Genomic DNA, 16,195 nt, shown 5'->3' on the forward strand with positions numbered 1-16,195 from the left:
TTCTGAAGTCTTTTGGTTTCTGATATAGTACTATTGTGAGTTTGCTATTTACTATGTACTATTTATTGACTTATCGGAGTATCTTACCCTTAAAAATATTTAATATGTAGTTTAGTTATATGGTCTTAATTTTGTAATAGGATAGCCAGAATGTTTCTCCTGTTGGCAGCTTGTCTCCTCTTTCTTCTTGCCACATTATGGGCATGAACCAATGTCAAGTGTGACATTTTCCTTTGTCTTATCACCTCATATTTAAGACTGTACAGTACAGTGCATGTGCCACAGCACTGGACAAGCAGCTGCAGTTACAGGGTCCTTGGCTTGCTCTATTATTACATTTTATTCACAGCCAACTGAAAATTAGACCTGAAAGCCTGAAAAGTATACTACAATTTTAATAGTATATTTAATAGTGTATATGTGGACCGAAATAAATGACTACTACTTATAGCATGCTAATCATATTTCAACCCAGGGTATTATGTATAAAAGACAGATATGAGAGATTGTTGACTGTTTTATTGTGATTATGTTCATTATTTTGTTACATAGTCGATAATAAAAGTCGGAGTAAATCACACAAACATACTACAAATTAACAAGTTTTATAAAAGGGCACCCAGTTTGGTTAAAGCAGAATTACAAGAATGATTGGACGTAACCTTCGCCGGATGAATCAGATCCATGTCCTTTACATTTAGAGCGCCCCGATGACAATCAAATATCACTGGATTTACTTTGACCTAATCTCAGAGGTACATTTTTTTGTCCCATGTGAAATAAGAAAAAAATGAATCACTTGTCATCTTATGGCTACACCGTAGCGGCGTTTACCTCCAGATGGGCTGTTGATTACTTCCGCATTCCAGGACCGGAAACCAGTTTAACCGGCCAAGCATACTGCAAAATAACCGACGCAGTAATACTACATACTTCTGTTGAACGCAGTATGCTGCAGTATATACTGCATACTGATTTCCATAGTAGTATGTAGTACGTGGTTTCGAAAACAGCCTCTGTCTTTGTGTGACGAGCCACAGTAGGCAATTGAAGGATTGTAGGATTGAAGGCAATCAAACTGGAGGAAAAACACACAAGGTTAAACTATGAAACACTGGGTAAAGATCTACAAAATACATCAGCAAACAATGAAAACTAAACTAAGGATTATCAACAGAAAATTACACACTACGACATATGGAAACACAAAGATACAAAATTACAGAACAAAAAAGTAAACGTAAAAAGACTAAACTATGAAACACAAGGGAAGAATGAGACAAAATAAAACAAGAAAATCTAAACTCTGAAAATATACAAAATACAAAACTAAATGACCCAATCATGACACATAGAGAGACTGGAGAAGAATTGCAGGCTTCAATAAATACACCAACTTGATAGTATACATAGTGTAATTCCCTCCAAGCACAGGCAGACCCAAGTGGCTCTTTCTACTGGTTTATTTGAAGCTTCTCCAAATCCACTGTGAAAACAAAACACAGTACAAACGTGAAAAGTATCAGACATTGTAAGCAAAACATACAGTAAATGATAACATGCACAGCATGAGATTAGAATTTACCAAACGTAGAGTACAGATTAAATAAAATAACTTACCTTGTTGGCTGCATGTAACATGAGAAGTCCATCAAACTTTGATTTGAGTGTTAGAGTCCATGCTTTCTGTTGTTCACATGCTGTTGTGAATCTAATTCACAGGAGAGCAGTCCAACGTTACTTCAGAAGCAACTTACAAATAAAAAAATCTTATAACTTGTATTCAATATAATACTTAACTATAATGTTTAAATATTGTACCAAAATCAAAATTAAATACGACCTAAACAATAATTTAACCATTTTCTTAATTTCTCCATTAAAAGGCAAACAATAATTTGCAACAATTACACATATGATAATGAAGATGAGCTATCTGTAAAACATGTGCATGTCTTGCAAAACAACAAAGCTAAACTCTCAAATTCAGTGGAAGATGTGCCTAAAAGAAGCAAAGGGCTTCCTGTTGTAAAGATTCCAAAAAATTTTTTTTTTTCTCCAAATATTTTATTAGGCTTCATGCAGATAAAAAATATGTGCATCAAGTTCAGGAAAAAATGTGTGCTTGTAAAAAAAGACCAATAAAATAACCCTACACAAACTGCAATCAAACTGGTGCACAGTTCGATTCATGTACATGCACGCCGGATGTACGCCTGCACGCTCGCGGGTTGTGTAAGTATGAGATTAGGGGCTGTTATCTGTATTAAGAGGATGATTTTGGTCCGTGTTCAGCAGGGATGATAGAGGTAATATGTATGGATGTCATAAGGGAGTGTAGGGTTCATGTACGGTGGACGGTAGGGGTCACTCGCTCAGCAACTGATGAAATGACAAACATTGAGAAAAACATGCAGCTTCAGAAATGCTGCACATTCTAAAGCAATATTAACAGCAGATTTCCGTTGATTCACATAACATCAGAAACAAAGGGAGCCTTAAAGAGAGATGAATTTAGGCACATTTAATTTACCCATTAATAAATGATTAAAATCTCTCGTTAGGTTGGCATAATCAGGGACTCTGATCATAGGTCAATATTTAAATATTTTCATATCTCCGTTTTTATACAAAGGAGAGAGAAGGCTTTTCTGTTTATTCTCACTTGGTTTATGAGTTTGTCGTTTAATTATAGTTGAAAATGGTGCATGTTCCGTTTGACTCCGGGGGGACTTTATCGGTGTCAGGCTTGGATCAAGGCACGTTGCAGCACGTTTCTTTCTTTTGCAGCGCATTTGTGTCTTTGCAGCATGTTTCAGCCATTGCATTTGTTTTGGGAGTTTGCATCTGCTTTTGAAGCAGAGTTTCTGAATATGCTGCACGTTTTTCGAAATGTTTCAATCAATCAATCAATCAATCTTTATTTGTATAGCGTCAACTCATAACAAGTGTTATCTCGAGACACTTTACAAAAAGCAGGTAAAAGACTTTACTCTTTGTTTTTTAACATTACAAAAGAGCAGGTAAAAAGACCATACTCATTTTGATGTTACAAAAAGCAGGTAAAAGACCTTACTTATTGCTACATTACAAAGACCCGGCTTAATCCATCAAAAAATAATGGAAAAATAATTGAATTTAGTTCTGAAAGGTTGATTGGAGAAAAACAGTCGAGGTTAATATCAGGTCCCGGAACCTGCCTTGTTAACTTTTCTCAAGCTCTCACAATTATTATGTTTGTTATTCTCCATCATGAATCTGAAGGACATTTCATAAGTGCTGAAACATGGATTATAAACAAAATGAAACATGAATTAAACCCTTTTTTATTTAAGTCAGGCACTTATCAGAAATCAAACAACAGGCAGCTACTATGAGGGACAAAAAATGACTGAAGTAGAAGAAATAAAATAAAATGAATGAATGAATAATTAATAAATGTATGAATAGGTACATTTAGGAAAAAAAAAATATTTGCTGGAATTAATGGATCAATACATTTTGTTAATGAAAAAATCTATTTCTGTATTTTCATATTTATTCCTGTTATATTTGACTATTTCTACAGTTATATATTCAGACATTTTTACCTTTTCACTTATATTTGTTTCTGTATTTCTGTGTCCATGTTGTACGATATGTAAATGAGGTGGGTGGTCCTAACATCACTCTGAAGCAAGATTAATTTAAACTAATGTATTAATCTTGACACAGCCAGGTTTGTGTTAAAAAAAAGTAAATCGATATGATTGTCTGATATCAGTTCATCAACTTATAGAGATTTGATGCCAATTATCTAATATTTAACAGACCACATTTAATAGTCAGATTTGTTGGTCCTGCTGCATGTCTGATGTGTCCATGGGCAAGACACTCCAACACCCCAAGTTGCTCCCGCTGCTTTGTCGGTGGCGTGTGGTCGATGGTCGACTTCTGATGGTCACTTTACATAGCAACCTCTGCCATCAGTGTGTGAATGGGAAGGTGTGGCCTGCAGTGTAAAAGGGCTTTGAGTAGTCAAGAAGGCAAGAAACAAGGTACTATACAAGCATCACTCTAGAGCTGCAGTGAAATGTAGTCATTTAACGAACTACATGACCACATTGCATAGAATTTGTTAGTGTGTGTATAATATTCTCTAACTTAACACAACTAAGTAAACAATGAATCCAATGACCATAGCTTTACCATTCCATCTGAGCAAAAATAATTGTATTGCCAACAAGGCTATATAGTCCTATGTAGTAAGATTTTCAGGAAACTTGTTTCACATCTTTGTAGATTTAAGACAGTCTCACTTTAGTGCAATGAGCCCTGTGAATGAGTTCACATTGAATGAGACTGTGTCTGATGGGAAGTCATACACAGTTTACCCTTTTTAATTGATTACTAATTGCTCAAATGGAACTATAATTTTGGTTCATATGACGCCCCTGACTGTCAGGTTAAGTGCTACCCTATTGGTGAGTTTTGGTTTGCTGAAACAAATCCAGTACATTTTGGAGTGGTAAACCATCAAGGTGTAAAACAGTGAATCAAGTTGCTGCCCATTCTCTCCACCAGGAGTAATTCATACAGTAAGATGTGAATACGTTGAGCTGGGAACAACTGCTTAATGGCTTACTTAATTTGTTGAATTGAATCGATATATTTAGATTAAATGTGTGATAAAAACAAATACCTTCATGTCAAATGTCAAACACCTACCTGTATACCTTCAACAAGGTAACAAAGCCTTAATGGAAAAGGAGTGCCGTTTTTTCAGTCTTAGAGGAATCCATCAGATAAAATTATTTTCAGAGCAGGAATTATAGGATGAATCACATTTTCAGTTTTCTTCATCTTCTGCCTCCTGGTCTTGATTGCTCCAAATGTCAGTCTTACACAGTTTAACTATGATTATGGATTGTAAATACTTGTTGAAAGAACTTGCATCGCTAACTAGATATAGTCAAGTTTTGAAAAAGCTGAAAGTAGGGTTCTTGCACAAATGCAGAAGCAATTCGCAATCCAACAATAGATTAACTCATGAGTTTGGACAGGATTAGGCTGTGGAGATGGGATTCTTGGGAGAATCAATGAGATAACGTATAGGGATATCTAGTTTAAAGAAAAATATAGCCAATATTTTCAGTCTTACTAAGTAAACTATAATTTTGGGACTCTGATTTAAAATTAAACAACTTAAAGTTGTAAATAGTATAGAAATCCCCTGAAACCCAGTATGAGTTAGGGGGAGGATCAACCACGGTTAATTCACCAGAGATGGACTGGCCATCTCAAACGGTTGCACATTGCACCAAGGACTAAAATCTACATTTAAAAATTAATTAATTATGGATAGAGAGAGTGGGGAACGACATGTTGGAAAGTACATCAGTTTAGACCAAAACCTGGGCCGCCCGCTTCAAGGACTACAGCCTCTGCACATGGGGTACGTGCCCAAATTACTCAGCCACTGGCGCAGCTCAAATATAACTTCTTGTGTCCATCTTTGTGGGGATGCATTTGAATAGTTACATAAATATGTTTGTTATGTAATTGAAGGCCCCAAATGCGATGCCAAAATTAATGAGCTCAGGTGAAACTACTGCAATTGCGACATATACATTACATGGAGTCCTCTGCGGTATGGGTAGGTGTGACATGCAGTGTCAAAGCGCTTTGAGTAGTCAGAAGACTATGTCCATTTACCATTTACACTGCCAGATAAAAAAAAGTTTGACATGTTCATTTTGAGCAACAACGCAATGATCATCTGTTTTACAATGACATAGTATAATGCTACTGGAACATTTTTCAAAAAGGCAATTGACTGAGGAAACTCAACTCATCCTCCAAGATGTCACCTAGGCAAGCAGCTTCCCCCCCTGGTTTTAAATATCTGATTGCGTGACGAGTAAATGAAAAGATCTGATATACTGGTAAAGCAGTTCATTTTTAATTTAGCTTCTCTGGACTGCAGAACAATCAGAAGCAGAGGCTGTTACATAAGACGCTGACAGAGTGGCTCTGTGCTCAGCGCTGCTCCAGCTGCCCTATCCTGTCTCTTTAAATGAGGCAGATCTGCTCTGCGTGTGTGCCTGCGTGTGGATGCGTGTGCGTGGAGAAGAAATTACGAGATAGAGAGGGCCCCTCTGTTGTGGAGGAGGACTAGGTGATATAAAATAGGCCTACAGGAGAGATATTTTTGGTGTACATTCAAGCTGTTTTGGAGAGGCTGTTTATCGGCTCATCTATTCGTTTGCCTGATTTTGGACCCGTGTGCTTCTCTTGTATCCATGGGCTCGGTAGGCGCATCTCTCGCCTCCCAGTAGGACATAACGGGCAGGGCTACCTCGAAATAATTATTTATTTCGCTATCTGTGCCGCAACGTTGAGAGAAACGTGATCGAGAGGCAGCGATAACAGTGTCCTTATCATGGATTAATGCTCGAGTAAATTTTCATCTGAGAGGTAAGAGATACTGCGAAAAAAAAAAAAAAAAAAACAGGCCTGACGATGAGGATGGGTCTGTGGTTGCGGGGTTTGTGTTGCTTGTCTGTGCTTTTGATATGTCATGGAATGGTGGGTTATGGCAGTAGCACCCACACTGCGGCTCCTCCGCTCAGACGAGGCGGAAGGTTTGGGTGATGTGGGTGAATGGCGCTGGGTGTTCCAGCTCTTTGTGTGCACAACGGGGCCTTTACTAGACAAAGCTGATCAGCCGCATCGAGATGCGTATTATTAACAAACATAATGACGTCAGCGTCTGTCAGTGACGTAACCATTCGAATTCTCGATTATGCAGCAACGTAATTTTCTTATTTCTGCTCATGTGGGATGAGCAGGTGTATCACTTGTGTTGCTGTGTTTGTCATTGTACCATCCCTTGTGCTCTGTCAGCTCGTTTTGAGTGTACGTGTTCTCCATGCCATGGGTCTAAACCTCCTAATGATAACGATCATGAGCGCGGAGTCAAATATGTTTCAATTGACATAAAGATCTCCCTCTTTTCCCTGAAACTCCTCAGTGTTGGAAAAAAATCTAATTTAGTGAACTTTGTGATCCCAAAAACGTTCTTTAGCTTTATTATTACTTTTTTTTTTTTTTTTTTTTACAGTTGCTAAAGTTGAATATAATGTGAGTAAGGGGTCTGTGGGGTTGTGACACTTTCCATATTTCAGGTTAAATGGTACAATATATTGATTTAATTTGCCCTGCAAATGCCAATGACTTTCTCACACCAATACTTTAAATTAACTTTTTAGTTGTTAACAAATGCAAATGAATTTTTTCACAAATATAGTTTGTACTTTTAGTATCGTGTTAGCACTAAATGCTTGATAGCATCTGATCAGTCCTTCATGACTTACTTTACATACCAACCTGAATTGCACGAATCTTATTTCAATCAAGATATGTTTTGATTTTAAATTATAAAAAGAGGTGCAGCTTATGACCAAAAGACTGCTTACTTATAAAGATGTATTAATTTGAATATCCATCCAGGCTTTGTTGTAATTACTTAACTATTTCAGCAATTGGCAAAGCAGTGCACTGGAGGTCTTTATGATTGTTGTCAGATTTACAAAAACAGCCACTTTACCAACATTTATTTCACAACTTTTTATAAAAAAAATTAATGTAAAACATAAAAATGTGAAATGCAGCAGATGTCTGTGTAGGCTAAAGGAGGAGACATAAAGACGAGAGCTTCTGGCGGTTTAAGGGTAAACACACTCTGTGAAGCCTATAGTTCAGTGTGGCCAGCATCTCAAATGATGAAAAATAAGCTTTGAAACACTGACAGTGTTATAAAGGTATTACTACTAAAGATTCATTTTTTAAACAAATTTCTGATGAAATCAGTAACCTTTTAACCTATTTATGTAGTTTTACTGTTGCTTCAAAAGGCCATCTATTCACTAAGTTCAGGAAGTATAAGCCCACCCGAACCGATATCTTTTCTGAACACCCAGCTGACGACTGTTAAGTAACAACCCAAGGAAAATTATTTAGCTTCTCTCTTAGTTTCTTGCAACCTAAAATGTTTCTGTAGCTCATCATAACAAATGTTGATGTATATTTGCAGTGTTAGACAGATAGCCCCTTCAGTGGGCTTAGCCTCTAATTACCCTACATGCAGTTGTGCTTCAATACACTGAAGCCACCTCCTAAAGAAATGTAGCAGACTAAGCTACATTCAACCAGTCAATGTTATGTATTTTTTTTATCTGGACTGCTCTTTAAAGACATTATCTACATTAATGTCAAGCAAATGACTTAGGCTAACTACAGAAACTTGAATTAATTGCTTTATGATGGGATACATTTGGTTTAACATGCTATTCATATGGCAGTTATATTTATATTTTTCCGCCATTATCAGCTTTCTCCATAGAGCCTGTTAGCATAGCTTCCAAGCAATATGGCGGACGTTAAGTTTCGATTCTGGGAGTGAGTTCCCACCCACAGAAATACAAAGATTTCCCATCTCAGGGGAAAATGAGGGCGGGATGCACGACCATTCAAAAATACTACCAGGTTTCTAATGATACAAAGCTTAATGCAAATGGGTGAAGTATCCCTTTAATCTCTTTGCTGACATGTGTAGGTTGTTTTTGAACAAAAGCGTCACCCTGCTTTCTTTCCATAGTCAAATGTATCAGTCATCTGCTGTGTTCAAAATAGGCTTTTTATGCAGAATGCTGTCACTCCCTTTGTCTAAACCCCACCTGAGTCAATGTTTATGCTTGTTTGCTTTTTTAGATCAGAAAAAGGCACCAATATTAATTTCAGTCGGTTTCATAAACAGTTACAAACTCCTCAAAGCCAGTGACGATTCTAGAGTCTGTTGGGGCCATAGGCAAAAATCTACAGGGGCCCCCTCCAAATAGTGTTCATCACCATTATGTTATAAATAATCTTTTACTAACACAAACATTTTGGAAATGTAGTGGTAGCAGAAGTGTAACATCAGTAAAATGTGATTTATAGAACAATGAAATATTGTAAATAGCTTGAAATAAGACAAAAAGTGGATATAAACAAAGTTCAAAATACTGAAGCCACCTACTAAGAAATGTAGCAGACTGAGCTACAATGAACCAGTCAAACTCAATACTTGTTATGTATTTTTAGCTGGACTGCTCTTTAAAAACTTTATCTACATTAATTTCAAAAAAATTACTTAGGCTAACTTCAGAAACTTGAATTAATTGCTTTATGATAGTGTAAGTTAAATAATGAATAAATAGGATAAATTTGCTTTAAAATGATATTCATACAACTGATATGCTGGTAGGTTTGCTGTTTTGCAACGGACAAGACGTGGAGTTAGTCATCACATCCCGGTTGAGCTTAAGAAGGCATGTCGGGTACTAAACAGGCTAAACGTAAGGCTCGGAGATAGAGATTTAAGCCTTTCCTACCTTCGATCCTCATGGGGAATGTCAACTCCCCGTCCAACAAATGTGAAGAGCTGGAGGCACCAAGGGACATATCGTGAGTGTGGTCTCGTGTTTTACGGAGACCTGGCTGAACAACAACATCCCGGACACTTCTGTCGACTAAACTGGCTTCGCTACGGACAGAGATGCGAGTGCAAAGTGCAAAGGTGGGGGCCTGGTTCTGTTTGAGAACAATCGGTGGTGTAACCCTGGTCATATAACTGTGAAAGAAAAGCTGTACTGTCAGGATATTGAACTTTTGGCAGTTGGTCTCAGACTGTGTTATGTACCGAGGGAGTTCTCTCACATGGTCGCCATTGTTGTTTACATTCCACCACCGGTGGTTGCTATGGTGGCATGTGATGTCATCCATGAAACTGTCGCAAGAATACAGACTCATCACCCTGATGCGTTCATCCCAATATCCTGAGATTTTAATCATATCAACATCAACTCCCATCCGACTGGCTTTTCACAGTTTGTTGACTGTCACACGAGGGAAAATAAAACACTTGATCTGCTGTATGCTAACATCAAAGAAGCTTATAGTGCTTCAGCTGTACCACCACTAGGCAGATCAGATCACAACCTGGTCTTTCTTCAGCCTTCCTATAAACCCTGTGTACTTAGTCAGCATGCAGCCATTTGCTCATTCAGGAAGTGGACACCAGGGGCTAGTGATTCTTTAAGGGACTGCTTTGAGCGCACAGATTGGAGTGTGCTGCTGGAGTCACAGGGGAACAACTCGGACATTAACATGGACAGAATAGTTGAATGCACCACATACTATATTCATTTTTGCTGGGAAACTGTGATACCAGTAAGAACTGTACGGTGCTTTCCCAATAACAAACCCTGGATCACTAGTAACATCCAAGAAAATCCTTAACAAGAAAAGGGAGGCCTTTAGGGATGGAGACAGGGTGAAGCTCAAGAGTGTGCAACATGAGCTGAAGAGGGCATTAAAGATAAGCTGAAGCTATACAAATAAAGATTTATTGATTAAAGCAGGCAAGGACGAACTACAAAAAGAAAGTAGAGAGAAAGCTGCAGCAAAATGACACCAAAGAGGTGTGGAGGGGAATGAGGACCATCACTGGCTATAGTAAAAATAACCAATTTACCACTAGTGATGATGATGTTGATAAAAGCCAATGTCTTCAACCAGTTTTTCAACAGGTTTGACATGGTGGCTAGTGTGTGTCCATCACCAGCAGATATAGCCTCACCCATTCCCTCTACCACTACTTTAGCTGGAAGATTCCTCTCCCTATCTCCTCCACACAGCTGCTGCAACTTCCCCCTCACCTGGGACCCCTCCCCTGTTCTTCACAATTGGTGATGTGAGGTCAGAGCTTCAGAGGCTGCATTCTGGAAAAGCAGCTGGTCCTGATGGGGGTGTGTCCCAGACTGCTTAAAGTCTGTGCAGCCCAATTGGCGGAACCACTCCAGTGGATCTTTAACCTCAGTCTACGGAAGACGAAAGTTCCGCTTCTCTGGAAAACATCGTGTCTCGTACCAGTACCTAAAGTAGGCCGTCCAGACAAGATAAATATCTATAGGCCGGTGGCTCTCACTTCACACATCATGAAGACACTGGAACGGTCTTGGACAACAGGTTTGACATGCAATGGACCCTCCACAGTTTGCGTACCAGCAGCATATTGGAGTGGATGATGCTGTGCTGTACATGCTCCACAGGGTCTACTCCCACTTGTAGGCGCTGGGTAGTTATGTGAGGATTATGTTCTTTGATTTTTTTCGAGCGCTTTCAACACCATCCAGCCCCCTCTTCTAAGACACAAACTTCCTCTCTCACTGCCTGGATCACACATTACCTGACAGGACGACCACAGTTTGTCAGGCTGGGGAACTGTGTCTCTGGTACGGTGGTTAGCAACACAGGGGCTCCTCAGGGGACTGTGCTAGCTCCATTCCTGTTCACGTTGTACACGGCCGACTCCCAACAAAAATCTGAATTCTGCCACATTCAGAAATACTCTGATGACACGGCTATTGTGGCGTGCATTAGGAATGGGCAGGAAGGTGAGTACAGGGACCTGATAACAATGAGAATGGCCTTCTGCGGAACACTGCAAAATCTGGACAACAAACTTGACTGGACTGTGAACACTGACGCTGTCGACCGAAATGGACAGAGCCGACTCTTTTTCTTGAGGAGGCTCAGGTCTTTTGATGTGTGCAGTGACATGCTGGAGATGTTCTATCAGTCAGTGGTGGAGCGTGTTCTTATTTATGGTGTGATCTCCTGGGGGTACATGCCTGACAAGAACACTATGCAGCTTGACAAGCTGATAAAAAAAGGATAGCTCAGTTTTAGGCAAGTGCAAGGACTCACTGAGGATAGGAAGTGGAGAGATGCGTGCGAAAGAAAGGACAGAATATATTGGACAATGTTAGTCATCCTCTTCATGACATTGTTGCAGGTCAGAGAAGTAAACATACTTTGCTGGAGGGTAGAGGTGTATATGACCAAAAAAGTTATCACAGTTTTAAATGTGTACTTACATACTAAAGAGATGTGCAAATCCAGTGATACATATTTTAAAGTGCAAATAAGTCTGCATGTTATCAGCTAGTTAAGGCTAGACTAAACTGGTTTCTTCATCTTTCACTCTGAAGCAAAAGTCAGACTTTCAATTTGGAAGAAATAATGATTTGACATTTATCGTGATAATTATCAATGTCGACTGATATGACATTTTTTATCGTGATAACATTTTTAGTCAAATCGCCCAGGCCTATAACTGAGACAAGTTGGGGGGACGAAGTGACTTCAACACCAAAGCAATGTGAACTCACTGGTACATCAAGATTACTCCGTTGCGGAATCGACATGTAAATACAACGGCATAATGATAGCAGAGTTTTATAATGGTGCTATACAGAATAACAATCTGAAAAAGGCTGCTATTAACAAAAACATACTTTAAAGTATGGTCAGTCAAAATAAGTCATGCTGAGTTACTTTAAACAGGAGGACTGTCAACTTGCCTGAACAGTCAGATGATGATGTCACGCTCATATGGACATAGGTAGTCCACTTCAAATACACAGCTGTGTGTAGGATGGCATCATGTACTGATCTTAAGCAATTTGATTTCAGGCACACAGTCCAACATGTGAAGATGTATCATGTTGGTTGTCGCACATGTGAATCAGAAATGAATTATTTGCATTCCCACATGTAGAAAATATACGTGAAAAACAAGACCATTTTTTGGAATTGTCTTTTGTTTGTCAGTTCTTTCACATCAAATATGTGTAATACCACATCTGCCAGCAGTTTACAAAAACAAATCAATCACATGTGCTGTAAATTCATAGTATATGCAAAAAATAATCTGGGGATTTAATATCTTAACCACTGTTGTCTTATTAACTCTTGTACAAATTAGTCATTGCTGTTTTGTGTTTATTGTTTATATTTAATATTTATACTTTGTACATAGAGAGCACAGTTCACTGAAGAAAAATCCCTTGTGTGTTTAAGCATACCTGGCCATTAAAGCTGATTCTGATTTTACAATGATGGCAGAGACTGCTATATAAAGTGCCCAGCTGCCCAGCAGTGCTGCATCACACTCATTCACATGCCGCCAGGTTATCAGCGGGAGCAATTTGTGGTTAATTGACTTTGAATAATGTTTTTTTTTTTTTTTATCATTTATTTACGCCTGAGGCCTTTGAATATCACCAGGGGTGGAAGCTGAAAAATAAGTCTAATACTGTCATACGCATCATCATAATTATAGGTTACATTTGAGTAATACAAAAGTTCAGTGGAATACATTTAAGTAATTATGCAAAATTTCATTTTGGGAGCTTTCTATCTGCAGCTCTGTTTCTCTGGTTTATTTTTGTTTTTTTCATATTTTTCTTATATCAAAAGTTTGCTTTCGCTTAGGAAAATATGCTGCCCTGCGACTAGTTGATTACTCCTTTTTTAAATTTGGTTTAGTGCTGCAAATCTTCTTTCATCACCTTTATGCAAGCGTGCTAATATGGGATTGCCATAGAGGTTAAAAACCAGTGGCAATGACTAAAATTATAAATAGCCACTTTAAAAAAGGATAAGCAAAGCCATTTAATAAAAAAGGAAACCCTGAGTGTGTTGTAATCACGTTTGGTACAGGCCTATAGGAATCCTAGGAGAAGACCCCAGTCCAATTTTTACTTCTTCACGTGTGTGTAAAAATGGTTCAATCAGGAGAGACTGAATTAAGAATGAACAATTACTTATTTAACAATATAGGAAATAAATGTGCAAAGTCTTTGGGGATTAGACTCCATCATGACGACTTCATGGTAATGAGGCCGACAGCAGGATAGGATGCCCTCTATGGAGTCTAGACACTGGTGGTGATGATTATAGCAGAATTCAGGATATGATGAGGAGTGGGTTTCTGAGGCTGTATCTGAACTCTGCTGAGCTGGAATGGAGGTGACTGGGGCCGAGGAGGGTTGCAGCGATTGCACTGAAATGACAAACTGACTGTGGAAGAGAGAGCAGGTTTTAAAATTTGACCGCAGCAGTACGATTGGTTGAGAGAGGTTGTGGCAGAGTCGGGTTGGATTATTACTTAAAGAGTAAACGCCCAAAATCAGCGGATCTCCAGAGCAGGGAGACAGAGGAAGTGGTAGAGAGGGAGCAGCTAAATTGAATGAAGATATTGATTAAATGTGTTGGAGAATATAACCAGGCTTCCTGCTTGAACTTAGGCTGAGCTCCATATAGTTGTACTAAGCACATTTACATAGATGCAAACTCTCATGCATATGCATAGATACAGTATATACCGATAGTCACTTGATATCCTTATATTGGCCAATATTATCGGCTGGCCGATTAATCGGACGGGCTATAATACTTTCATACATGCATACTTACAGGCAGCAATATATCAATGTCCCTGAGACCAAATGAGGTCTCTCTGCAGGTTTGGTTATGGGCATCCAGGGGCCCATAGCTGAACTTCCAGTCAGGTCTCTGGAAATGGGCGCAAAGAGATGCCCAACATGCTTCTCACTTCTCTCTCACCCCCACGGTGTCTTTTCATCGCCTTCAACAGTAATTTGAATTAAATCCCCTGTTGTCAAACCATGCCACTCTCTCAACTAAACCAGCCCTGGGGCTCACAACTTTAATTTCCTGGCAGTCCAAAGCTCCTGTGCAGATCAGTGGAGTAAACACCAAGACAACCCCTGTTCCCAGCTCCTGACACTGGGCAGAGTCAGCGATTACGACCACTAGCTGCTTGGCTTACTGTGATCTGTAGCTAACTCAAGCAGGACTCTAGCTGGCCAAAGTGGGGTCCTAAGTAAAATCACAAAATGTAGATTTGACTTAAGATTCTTTATCTGTGAGAACAAAGCACAAGTTACAAATGACCAAAAAAGCTATTTCAAGAAAGATGTTTCTTATTAAAATTAACTTAAACCTGAAATACGATTCAGTAGCTGCCAGACTGCGGTAACTTTTTTTTTTTTCAACACAAGGGTAACTTTAACCCCAAATAAATAAATCACAAATAAGTTAGATTGATTATTTAGAAAGTGATTGATCATTGCAGTGATGCTTTAGGTGTCGCATGACAGGACAAGTCTCTCCCTCCTCCAACTTACTTGGTGCTATATGCCAGGGATATATTTACCTAATTAACTTTTCATCCACTTTATTTATTTTTTTCAATTCAATTATAATATATATTTTAATATGTATGCCTCTTTCTGTTTGTCACTCACTGCATGTCTCATGACTGAGTTCATTAGCATTATTTTTAATGAAATCAACTTTAAACAAACTGAAGTTTATATTCCTCTTCACCACTCATCTGTTTTTACATTGAGCCACGTGAGGAGGAAGCTTAATTGTATTGCATATCAAAACTATTACAATCAACACGGTAATGTTACCAAATTGCATCAGGTGCATGCAGGAGGGACGTAATTAAGTGGCCTTTTACACCACAGTGTATTTTTTTGTAGACATACATCTGTAAATGGGGCATATTTTTGACACCAGCTTGATGTGTACAATAGAAAAATGAGTAAGAGCTGTTTGATTGAGTTTTTGTTTTCGTAGGCCTGCTTTCAACAAAGAGAAAATAATGAAAAAACCATTCCCAAACATGAGGCTCCACAGAGCCCCATGCACAGTTCCTGTTCTGTTTATAGGGAGGGGCAGACGAAGCTCAAGCAGAGCAATCTCTCCATCAGAAACTATTTGTGAGTAACATTGAGTGGTTTTTTAAAACATTTCATAAAGTTGTGATTTTGTCGACAGTGGGGTGTGGTCATCGGACATAATGAGCTCCTTCATCATTTACCTGGAAGTGGTTGAATTATCTTATGAGTTCACCGTCTTATCTCCCTCTCTCACTCGCATCAGTATTAAAAGCTGGACCACCAGACTCCCTTACAGATCTGGAGGACTTTTTTGTGAAAGCAGGGTTTGATGGCTTGTTGTGTTTCTGATTGACACTGTTTTTTTTTCTTGCTGTTAATAATAATACTATATATATATAGGACTTCCAACTAAAGTGCTGTACATAGCTCATAAAAAAGACAATTTAAAAACATTTCAAAAACACACTAAGACACATGAAGCATACAGATAACTCTTGACTCATAAGCAACAGTAAAGTGGGTCTTTATCTTTGCTTTAACCACCTCAACAGAACGAGCCTGCCTAATGTCCATTGATAAACTGTTCCATAAAGTTGGAGCACGGAATGAAAAAG

At 38.6% G+C, this 16,195-nt stretch overlaps 1 protein-coding gene across 1 annotated transcript in view; it reads left to right on the top strand.

Annotated features, from left to right (window-relative positions):
- Positions 1-6,076: 6,076 nt before the first annotated feature.
- Positions 6,077-16,195, top strand: part of fbxl16 (F-box and leucine-rich repeat protein 16) — a 33,633-nt gene continuing 23,514 nt past the window's right edge. Inside the window, exon 1 of the mRNA XM_061026509.1 lies at positions 6,077-6,456. The gene's annotated coding sequence lies outside the window, so the exon portion shown is untranslated. The remainder of the gene's footprint in view (positions 6,457-16,195) is intronic.

Source organism: Labrus mixtus, chromosome 20 (genome assembly GCF_963584025.1).
Source record: "Labrus mixtus chromosome 20, fLabMix1.1, whole genome shotgun sequence".
NCBI lineage: Eukaryota > Metazoa > Chordata > Actinopteri > Labriformes > Labridae > Labrus > Labrus mixtus.